This window comes from Ictidomys tridecemlineatus, chromosome 9, assembly GCF_052094955.1.
Source record: "Ictidomys tridecemlineatus isolate mIctTri1 chromosome 9, mIctTri1.hap1, whole genome shotgun sequence".
NCBI lineage: Eukaryota > Metazoa > Chordata > Mammalia > Rodentia > Sciuridae > Ictidomys > Ictidomys tridecemlineatus.
In genome coordinates, this window is record NC_135485.1 from 21,936,348 (window position 1) to 21,948,657 (window position 12,310).

General features: G+C 30.2%; 1 non-coding gene across 1 annotated transcript; it reads left to right on the plus strand.

Annotated features, from left to right (window-relative positions):
• The first annotated feature begins 11,976 nt into the window (after positions 1–11,976).
• LOC144366984 (U6 spliceosomal RNA) lies at positions 11,977–12,078 on the plus strand. Its single transcript, XR_013426208.1, has one exon. It is a non-coding gene; the product is annotated as a U6 spliceosomal RNA (small nuclear RNA).
• The last annotated feature ends 232 nt before the right edge of the window (positions 12,079–12,310 follow it).

A 12,310-nucleotide genomic window follows, 5' to 3' on the forward strand; every position in this document is an offset into this window, starting at 1 on the left:
TGTCCTTTTCAATTGTTCTTCAATTTTGCAAATACTGTATTCACTCAGACACATACACACACACACACACCTCCCACCATTCCCTAACTCTAACTCTCAAGCAATTTTTAGGCTTATATGTCACCAAACAGGAACTTTTGCAGATGTGGATTAAGTCAATGAAAATTTTTTGCAAAAACATATGGTTTTTGATGTTTTACTCATTAAAAAAAAATTAATGGCTAAATCAAGTCATTACCTGACAGATCATGATGATTTTTGATTATTGATTTGTCTGTAATATTACTGCATAATAAAATAGCTTTAGAGAATTGGGAGGCATCTTAATAACAAAACTTGCCATTGTTGTTTTATTGTTATAGATTGTGCACTGATATCTACCAAAAATGAAGAAAAAAATAAGAGAGAGAAGGATGCTAAATTCAGCTTCATTCTAGCAATAAGTAATACTCACCCACAGATACAGGAAAGGATAATTGAAGCAGAAACTCTATCTCATTGAAAAAAGCATTTCCAAAAAAGTTGACATTAAAAAAAAAACACAATTATATATTGAACCCCTCAGTTTTATGCTGTAGTGAACTACTAATATATAATAAAGTTGCTTTTATGAGACTACTTTTATATTAAGGTACTTATGGTCACAAGAAATATTAAAATAGTACATATTTTGTGTACTTTAGTGAGGAAAAAGATGACATTCTTTCAGGCCTATGTTGTCTTACATTCAGATAAAGTCTTTGGGGAAACTGAATGGAAATAGCTTAAAACCTTCTTTATTTATAATGAAATAACTCAATAAATTTAAAAAGTGAATGGACCATATAATTATATACAGTCCCTTTGGAAGATACATGTGTCAAAAATTTAGAGAAGATTGAGTCCTATAATCACTACAGAGGCAAAAATAAAGACCATAATCTTATGTTTATAATAGCTAGCATATTAAGATCTGACATAGCACAAAGATATGTTTTTTTTAAGAGAGAGAGAATTTTTAATATTTATTTTTTAGTTTTTTGGTGGACACAAAATCTTTATTTTTATTTTTTTTATGTGGTGCTGATGATCGAACCCAACGCCCTGCACATGCCAGGCGAGCGCACTACGGCTTGAGCCATATCCCCAGCCCACAAAGATATGTTTGAATGTGAAAATTGTGATTCAAGAAAGTGTGCTGGAACACTTAATTATTTTAGAAATGATTTGAGAAGACTCTTTAAATTTGGCATTTGATATGTTTATAGAACCTTAGGACAACCCCTATTTTTTATGAAATGACAAAGTTCCTTTTCACCTTTTCTACCATCTAATTAAGGTAATTAAGAACATATAGGAAAGGTGGCTGCACTTTTACCAATCATATAAATGGATAAAATATTTAATGAAATGAGTGATACCATGAATTTTTTTAGATATTTTCTATGTAGTTTTTTTAAAACATATTGCAGATTAAACATGGGACTAATCATCCATGATATTTATAATAGTAGGATTTTTTTTTGTATGTTTTTCCTTTCACCTAAAAAAACAGACTTCAGATCACATCAGTCTTTCTTAATCATATTACAGACATAGTCAACAAAGGATGCCAAGGACCAGGATCACTGCCAAAATGAGGTGAGTTGCCTTTGCCATTTACCTAATATAAATGGCTGCCAAAAAATAAAAAAAAATTGTATTTGAAAAGAGGCCAGGTTCACAACATTCCCACAGACTACTTAGAGTAATGCAATTTTAATTTTAATGTTCTTCAGAAAAGAGGTTGAAAGGGAAGTGCCCCATGCTACTTCCTGGGTTCTGATCCCAGTAAACCACAGCCAAAAGTACACTAAGACTGATGGACATGGTGTTGGGAAGTCAGAGTGACAGGAGGGAAGATTTTAGAAACAAAGATGCAATCATGGCATCCACTTGAAAAGGATCCTGCCCTAGAATTTTATTTTCTTTTGGATAAAATACAAACTCTTGATTTGACATTCCTGGAGGGGAAGACCTGCCTGGGCATGCTGGTGCCTAAGGTTACAATTTCTTTATGCCCCTGGGCCTTCAGCATACAGCTTCTGCAGCTTAAAATATTCTAAATTGTTCAATTCTATCTTTAGATTTCAATTTTAATCTCAATTCTTCAAGAAGTCTCTGCTTAATCTAGATTTATTTTCATTTGTATTTGGATCTCAAAGCCTCTGTATAAGGAGGAGGAAATATAGGGCTAAAAACTTGGCAACTAATATTTAGGGAGCTCTGACTATATGTCAGGTAGTCATTAGCTCTTTGAATCATTGCAACAGCACCATGAGGTAGATTCTACTCTACTATTATCCCCATATTAAAAGTAAGTGTTAGACTCTGATTGTAGTAGCCTGTCCAAGATGACTAGGCTAGTATGTGGCAGTTAATTACTTCTTTAATGTGCATGTTTCCTAGTGGTCCCGTACCTCTGTGAGAGTACTTGTGAATGTCTATCTTGCTCATTTTTGTGGTCTTACACTGTGGGTATTTAATAAATATATACGGGATAATTGGATTATGCAGATAATGAGATGGAAAGGCACTTATAAATTTGTATTATATCATGCAGTATGAAAAATATTTATGGATGACAATTGCAAAAGAGATGTTTGGTTTCAAGTTTAATAAATAAAAGACCATTTGATAACTAACTTGGAGGTGTCTTCCATGTGTTTTAACCTCAGAGCGTAGCAAGCATATCATTTTAAAACATACTGGTATACAAAATAGCACATAAACAGTGTGAATGGAGTCAATTATTTTCCTAGCTTTATTGATATTATTTGATTAAAATAAGACATTTTTAAAAAGTAACAAAAAAGCTGCTAAATATTGCCCTTTATGTAAATAAAATAGGTAACTATCTTAGATTATCTCCTTTACTTTAGTTGAATACTTTTGCTACATAAGAAATAAATCTAATAAAGCAGTACTAGTCTAATGATAACAGTCTTTATAGAGAAAGCAGAAAATGAAGAGACAAAGACTGATGACTGAATCCAATATAAATATCTCACCACTGTTGAAATTTGGCTGTATTAATTTTGCTATTATCTAGAAAACATATTGAAATACCATTAAAAAGGGATTTAATCTGCCTATTTACTCGTAGAACCTGAGTAACTTGAAATCTATTTAAATATTGTGTTCTCAGAATTTTGAAGCACTCAAAGTCGATGGTTTTTATCAGCATTTCCTGATTTATTAAAAATCAAATGTTAAAACTAATTCTTTTTTTGTGGCAGATATCAAAGGAATAGATTTCTAAGCTCATTTTGTATGTGCCTACAATGTAAGAGAAAGTAGAAAAATATTTTGTCAGTGAACCCTTTCTAAAATAATGATATTTTCATGACATAAAATGTTATTACCTGAATTATATACCAATAGTCTGGTAGACTTCTTTCCTTCCAATTTGAAATTAATTAATCACTACTGTCTTTACTCATGGTTACTACTATTATAAATGTCTTGACCCGATGTAAGCATATGACTTATTCATATATTCACATATATTAGACATATGCAAGTTTGACAATTTATTTATTCTTAATATCTGAATTTGTTATACTGTATAGTAGAACAATTTGATGATAAAATATTTGTATTCAGTTGTTTATGTGCTTACAAATAGTTCTTTATGAACTTGATAAGCTGAAAAATTTATTTTCTTAAAACATTGGAATTCATTATGCCTGAATTATTATTTTCTCATTTGGGGGGACTGTCAATAAAATAGATCTCTGTAAACCAGCCAGTTTGCAATCAAAGTTTTACCTTTCTATCAGTTAGCAACAAAAGCTTTCCTTTAAGCCATTTAGAAGGGGACTTGAATACTGTTGGCAGAAGAAGAATAATTGTTGTTGCTTTTTTTAAATTTTTCCCAGTATTGTCAATATTCTATAGGTAAGACAAGTATTCAATACTAATGTTGAATTTCTGACTTATTTGCAAGGTTCTGAAATATCTTTTTCCTCAGCTTTGGGTTGATGGATATTAAGAGTCTGTAAATCCCTGATTTTCTCATGAAAAATACCAAAGTATGTGTTTATTTGTATATATATGTAGGTATGTATATGAATTCATATATATATATATTTGTGGATATAAAAGACAATTAAAATTGTTATGAACAGTAACTTCTCAATTTTCTTTTGAAATTTTAAAGCTTCACTTATAAATTTTAAAATTATCTTAACAGATAATTAAAAATTATATTCTGTTCAATATCTGAAAATATTTTTAATGATACCAAAATAATTTCATCTACTGAATATATATGTACTATATACTACTAGGAAAGTAGCGGAAAATGTTATTTTGTATCTGTCTTTTCCTTCAACAAAATTGCATTAGAAAAAATATAAATAAAATTCAAATAAGGAAATTGAAAGAAATATGAACAAAGAAGTCATAATAATGTGAGCTTAGTATGTTCATGCAATGGTCTCTACTTTGTGAGGAATGAAGCAGCAACACAGTATAGAATGCTGTGAATTCACAGAATGCTATTTCTGTGAATAGAAAAATGCTTATGAACTTATTTGAACTAAGACATATATCATCAGAATCATCACACATAATGAAAAAAAGTGAAAGACTATCATCAAATTTTATCAGTTCTATGATGGTATAGGCTACTGGGTGGTTACTCAAGCAGTTATAGTAAGATCAACTTATGGTTTACTATTTATTAAATATTCCAGAGCTTAGTAAATTTATATGATAAACTTGTAAATTCCTATCCATTAGAAATGCAAATAATTTTGTAGCACATAACTGCACAGGAATATAACTCTGTAAATCAAAGCTAATTTTGTACCTAACCCAAGAAACTCATCCTAATAATTCTTTAATTATTCTTCCTGATATCTTCTCAAATGCTATTTGAACTAGTGGTAAAATTACATGTTACTTTATACAAACAATTTAACATTTAACCACAATCTTTTCTATTTTTATGATAATTATATTTTCACAACTTTAAAAATTATACACACACACATAAACACACACACACACACACACACACACACACACACACACACACACATATATGATTTCCAAGGTAAGGAAAGAGTACATGTGGAAAGCAAATGATAAATTGTTGAGCACAATACAACAAATATTTCTTGAGGTCTTTTAAAAGAAGAAGCAAGACCACATGATGATAATATTAAAATTGACAAGATACGTCTGGGAAATACGTAGATATATGTGTTACTATATGTTTTCTTAGATTTTGACACTCTATGTATTTATTTTATTTTATTTTATTACGCCCCAATTTTGTTTTTTTTTTATTTTTTTTATTGGTTGTTCAAAATATTACAAAGCTATTGACATATCATGTTTCATACATTAGATTCAAGTTGATTATGAACTCCCATTTTTACCCCAAATACAGATTGCAGAATCACATCTGTTACATATCCACATTTTTGGAAGTGAATGAAAGCACTGTGTATCCACCATTCCAAATTTCTTCATTTTTTTTAAGTGAAAGCATTGGGATATTGCATATAAATTGGAAGTTCCTCTGTCCTTCCCTTACATTGTGCAGAAGCAACTGGTATTCAATTTGAGATTTGATACTTCCATGCTTTTACTAAGTAGGTATGCATCTATGAAAAATATATGTTATTTTTAATTACCATTTAAAAATTTTTATATAACAGTTATACTATAATTATGCAATTTTATTTTACTTTTAATATATTGCATTCTTTTAATTTTGTTACTAATAGATCTAGTGATTTAAATTTTATCTGGTACACAGTATTCAATAACATAAATATATAAACATGTGTTTATCTGATTTTTTTTGTTGTCATCATTATGAATACAAATAATATAGAAGGTCATCTTCTTTCAACCCCCAGTACAAACATCATAGGCAAGCATTAGAGACAAATGTTTCTCTAGACAATGTAGCTTGAAGCAAATTTCTGATTCAAAAATTATAATCATTTTTTTTCAGTCTTAGCAGATATTTGCAAATTGATTTTAAAATATGGGTACATTTATTATGACCAGCAATATAAGAACATAACTGACTCTGCACATTTCCCTTAGAATTTTCAGAGCCTTAATTTAAATACTTCTAATATTAAATCTATAACACATACTGGTGATATTTATCTTAATTTGAAGTAGACAAATATATAAATTATTTAATGTAAACCAATTTATTCATTATGTCATTATCTCATACCCTAGAGTTTTAAAAAAGTATTATTCCCTTACAGTATTATAAGTTATTTAGATGAATATATGTGCATATATGGTGTGTGCTTGTGTGTGTGTGTGTGTGTGTGTGTATGTGTGCATGTGTTTGTGTGTGTTTGAGAGACAGAGAAAGAGAAAAGGAGACTATACTCCACTACCCTAATTTTATATCTTTTAAAATGATTTCTTATATCTTGAATATTAATTTTACTCCCTGTTTTCCTGCTTTACAGATTTATGGATAAGAGGTTTCATAGTTTGTGTAGTTTCATAAGAAAAAAATGGAATTTTGATTACAACCTCATTGAATTTCGTAGAGATGTGATTCAAATATTTATTCTCATTATATGCTATAATTTTTCAATTCTATATGACCTTTTAATTTTCTTTAATTTTATTTTGTAATTGTCAAAATTGTACAAAATAAAATTTGTACAATTATTTGTAATTGACTTTTTAGATTTTTATTTAAGTTATATTGTGTGGTAATTATAATTTATCCTAATATACATACGACATCATAACTGCTGATATATAGAAATGCTTTAGCTTTTGTTATGGAGAGTTCTCTGTTCAGTTAACCTTGGTGAACCCTGTGTGTTTTAAATTAGAAAGTAGTTGCTGACAGATTCATCAAGGTTTCTGTATACTCAATTGTATCTTCTACAATTAACAATTATTTTGGTTCCTTGTTTCCAGTCCTTAGATAGGACTTTCAGGATTATATTGTAGAGTAAATCAGTAATGATTATTGATATATTTGGACTGCTTTGTTCAAATTCAAGTTCTTTTTAACTCAAAATTTTTCTAACCCATGTTATCACACATTATTTCAATCAAATTAATTGAATTTTTAAAATTGCATTTTATTTTTCTCCCAGAGGGAAGGCTGGATATTTCACTTGTAGTTTTGGATTATTAAATTTTAATGTGCGCATGTGAATTAACCAACAGAAAGATAATCAATGTCTATCAATCTGCCAAAATAAAGGAAATTGTACTACTCTCATAACTTCACAAATTCAATTTGACCTTGTTTTTGACAGCAACCAAAATGAATCTATAACTCTTTTTTTAGAGTAAACAAATTATTATATTATACATTTTACTCTTTATTTTAAAAACAGCTTTAAGGAAGTGTAATTGATGTACATCATGCTGCAGATATTGTGAATATTTTCATAAATTTGACATATGTATATACCCATGAACCAGCACCTTGATTGAGGCAGTGAACCTACTCATCACCCCTGAAATTTCGTCCTGTTTTTTTCACATTTCTTCCACATACCTGCTTCATCCACAGGGAAGCATTGGTCTGCTTTCTGCCATTTTGCTTTAATTTTTATTTCCTATGATTTTATGTAAATGAAATTATGCCTTGTATACTTTTTAAAAATGTGTAATAATTAATTTGAGATTCAAGGAAATGGTTTAGAATTAGCAACAGATGAACATTCTTGTTTTTATTTTACCAAACTTTATTCCAAGCTTGCATCAAATATTTTTTATTCCAAATTTGATTTCTTTGTAGTATATCATTAGATAATTTTTTCTATTCATCAAATATGTTAATAATTAAACAACTATTGATTGGTTTAAAATTTGGAATACATGATAGTTGTTTTTCTCATAAATTATATTTATATGCTCATTGACTAGGCTGATATATTTTGGGCACATTCTATAGGTCAGACATTTCTACTGTGTTTAGGATATAATGTGGAACCAAGAGGCATACTTCTCTCAGACAGCTTACAACTATCTAGGAGATGATTTCCAAATTTGCAAGAAAAAAACTTACTGAGCATAGAAAAAGGAAAATTCTCCTACATGAGGATATAGAAGACTTATACAAGATCAGTGTGGGTCAAGTGAAGTGAGTAGAAGAGAAAGTAGCAAGGAGGAGAGAGTAGCAGAAGTAGAAGAGAAAGTATCAAGGAGGAGAGAGTAGCAGAAGTTAAAAAAAAAAAAGTTGAGGCAAGAATGGCGTTAGCTTCTGAGAAACCATACACAGGGCTTGTCCATTGACTAAACATCTTTGGTTTCCAGAGGAGTGAGATGAAAAGTTGGATAAATTTAAACTGTGGAATGAAATGATCTGATTTTCATTCTAAACAACAATAACACCACCAACAACAAAATGTTTTTTTTTTTCTTTATAGTTACAATGTGTTAAGAAAGAAACACATGTAAGTGGATAAGGAGAGCAGGTAGAGATATAATTCTGTGGCTCAAGGTTGGATCAGAGCTAGAAAAGATCCAGTACCATAGAAAGTTGTTGAGGGCAATTAAGTGGGTAAGAAATCCAATGCAGGTGTTTGAATAGAGAAGGGAAGTGGATAGGGGTAGGATCCAAGGACATAATGATGCTTACAGGTAGGTGAAGGTGTTGGAGGACGTGTTTTCCTAATGGTTCTCCTGCTATTGTCCAAGTTCTTTATCTCATGTCAGTTGTGTGTGTGTGTGTGTGTGTGTGTGTGTGTGTGTGTGTGTGTGTGAGAGAATGTATCTGTCTCTCATGTGTTTAACACTTATTCTCTTACACATTTCCATCTTCACTCTAAATCTACCACAACTGGCTTTCAGGCTCCCTGACACTCTGTGCTGCAGTCATAGCTCCCCTATTATTGGTAATAGCGACAAGCGCCATCTCTCACTTTATCCCTCATTCCAAATTTTTATATCTAAGCTTTTAATAACACTGGCATTTTACAACTCAGTCTTAAATGCAATTGCCTTCCTGGTTCCAGGATGTTACCTTTTAGGTAGTTTATTCCGAAGAATAAATAGCACTTATCAATTTTCTTTATAGCTTGTTCTTTTGCCCATTCATAAGATTATGTTTACTTTACAGACACAAACACTGTAAACAGAAAACACTCAGTTTTCAAATGAAAATCCTAGGGTAAATCTTCTCCTTTGTTATCTCACATATTTAATTTATATCTGGTTTTATTTTATTCTATCATCAAAATGATTCTTTTGTCTTTGTTTTAATCTTTTTCCACCCTAACACATATTTTTGATGCAAGTTCCCTTAGTTTGTATTATGGAACACTGGTTATTTGATTCTTAATATTATGTACTCTTATAAAAAATGATGAAGCAAAGGGAATAAATATAAGGAAGTGCATTAAATAAACAGATAAATTTCTTAATTACAGGATGCTCTCTGAATACTTTGTGAATTGCAAGAGTCCCATAATGTATATAGTATTTAACAAATTCTATTTTTGTGGAGAATCTCATGTATAAATTATTCTGCTCTGAGAGCATCTCAAAGCTCTGAATATCAGAATTTATTGGAATAGCCTCAGATTTGCTCTTCCTTCAGACTGGTTTCCTCCAAAACTTCCTAATCTTTTGAGTCTCCTTTGTAATCTGATTATTTCTTGTATCTAAAGCATTCAGATGGTTCTTTGTTGATTTTAGGATAAAGTTCAAACTATTAGGGGATGCAGATTTTTCCCTTTCTCCCTTTCTTTCACTGAGCATTCTTAGACATGCACACCACAGAATTATTTGAAACTCCTGAATGCTGCTTTTCATGCCCTTTCTCCTTTTCTAAACAACCATCTCCTCTGTTATTAGCCAAGTTTCCATTCACTCCTCTATATCTACTCATTCTTGGATATCTTTTTTTGCCTTCCTTCTAGCTACAGAATGGGTTTTTCTCTGCTGTTGTGCTCTCAGATTTCCAAGTGTTCTTTTGTTCACATCAAAAACTTCCAGTACAGAGTCTCATACTTTCACTTAATTTGTCTTTTACTTTAGTGAGATTAATCTCCTTACACAGAGACTGGTACATATGAGGAACAAATAAAGTGCATAAAATAACTATCATATTAATTTTGTATTCATCTAAAAGTTTAAAGGGACAGTTTTTTGCTATGAATTTAGTAACTGTTCTTCCTTAAATGAGAATTTGCTCCTGTTAATATTTTCTTGTCCGTTTCCCAATTCTACTGTTTGCTTTTTGTTTTGGGTAAAATTAGATTTGGAATAATGTAGTTACCCAAAAATTAGTAGATAATTTTGCTCCAATTTCCACTTGGCAGGTGCCTTGTGCTGCACAGTTCTTTGTAATCAGTATGTGGAATGATTTACTCTCCTTTCCTCTTATGCTTTATTATTCATCTTATGGGGCATATGTGATGATCTAATACTTAATTCCAGTAAAACTTCACATGTTTGCTCTCCAGTATGATTATATTATATGTGATTATATGTGTCACATTTATCTCGCAGATGGTGCATGTTAAAAAAGGAGTCAACCTAAGCCAGTTAGATGACTGTTATTTTAGCTTATTTCAAGTATTATTAGTTAAAATCCTTTTCAAATTAGTTAAGACTTTTCATTTTATAATACAAATAGAAATAAAGGTACAAATGTGAAAAATAGAAAGTATAACTATACTTATGCTTTATACAGATTTACTATATAATAATGGGGATGATATAATTTGGCTAACAGATTTTAACATTAGTTGTCTAAATTTCCTTCCATATGCATTTTTTTCTGAAGAAATTCAATTTCTAGAAAGGTAGCAATACTATTTAATTGTATGTATGACCTGTCTAATCTGGTCTAAGAGATGGATAGATTAATTTAAAAAACAGCTTCATGAGGTAGATTATTGGCTACTTGCCATTTTTAAATGTTCCCCAATAATGCTTTGATGGGAAGTCTGTTAACTAGTGTGCATTAAGTTGAATTTGTATAAGTCCTGATGACATCTTGTTTGTTTAATAGAGTAAGATATCATAATAATACATTTATAATACTAATATATCTTAAAAATTATTTATTTTGTCTTTATAAAAACAGAATAAGATATATTTTGAAGAAAAAAACAACATACAGAGAAGGTTGTGATAAAAAAATCCAAAAATTAATAGGCAGAAACAATAAAGAAATATTATGTGTTTGTATATGTGTGTGTGTGAGTACAAACATACATATGTGTAAGTTCTAGTATAGTATTTTAAGGAACTGAAATGATTTTCAAAATACTTTAAAGATGTGTTAAATTAGAATTTGTTACTAAATGTTTAAATAATTTAAAATATAAAATAAAACACACTAGGGGCTGGGGATGTGGCTCAAGTGGTAGCGTGCTTGCCTGGCATGCGTGTGGCCCGGGTTTGATCCTTAGCACCACATACAAACAAAGATGTTGTGTCCTCCGAAAACTAAAAAAATCAATATTAAAACTCTCTCTCTCTCTCTCTCTCTCTCTCTCTCTCTCTCTCTAAGAAAAAAAAATAAAACACACTATATTTGGTGTATGTCCTAAATATTGTCAAAACTTTTTTAATACTAGTAATATATTAATACTAGAAGCTAAAATGAAATACCTGGAACTTATTTTAGCATATATATACATATATGCACATATGGATATGTGTGTGTATGTGTGTGTGTATATATATATGTATATATATATATATACATATATATTTTTTTTTCACAAAATTTTTTGTGATAGAATGCGAACAATACTTTAAAATAAAATTGTTCTTGGTGGGATAAGCAAACTTTGGTATGCATCATAATGGATAATGTGTAACAGTAAAGTGCTCAGAATTAATAGATGCAACTAAATGGGGAAATCTAAATGTATCCTTCTAATCAAAGTATAACAGTTGCAACAAAGGTTATATATTGTATGGACACACCTATATGATATTTTGGAAAAGGGGAAATTTCAGATACAAAAAGCAGATTATTGCTTGCTTTGAAAACACAAATACTAAAATTGGAATGATACAGTGACAATTAGCATGTCCTTGTTCCTGGATAACACACAAATTTGGAAAATGTCCCCTTAGTTAACACAAAACAAGACAAAAGGTGGCAGAGCAGTGATTTTCACAGGTTGTGGTAGAGGAATCCATTGAGTACAAACAGGTCTCACTATAAAATTTGGGGATGGTTATAACTGTTCATTATCTTGATTATGGTGGTGTCTACATGATTGCATGTATGTGAGTAAATTCATAAGACTGTTATTTACCAAATAGAATAACATTTATTATATATAATTAAAATATAGTACCATCACTA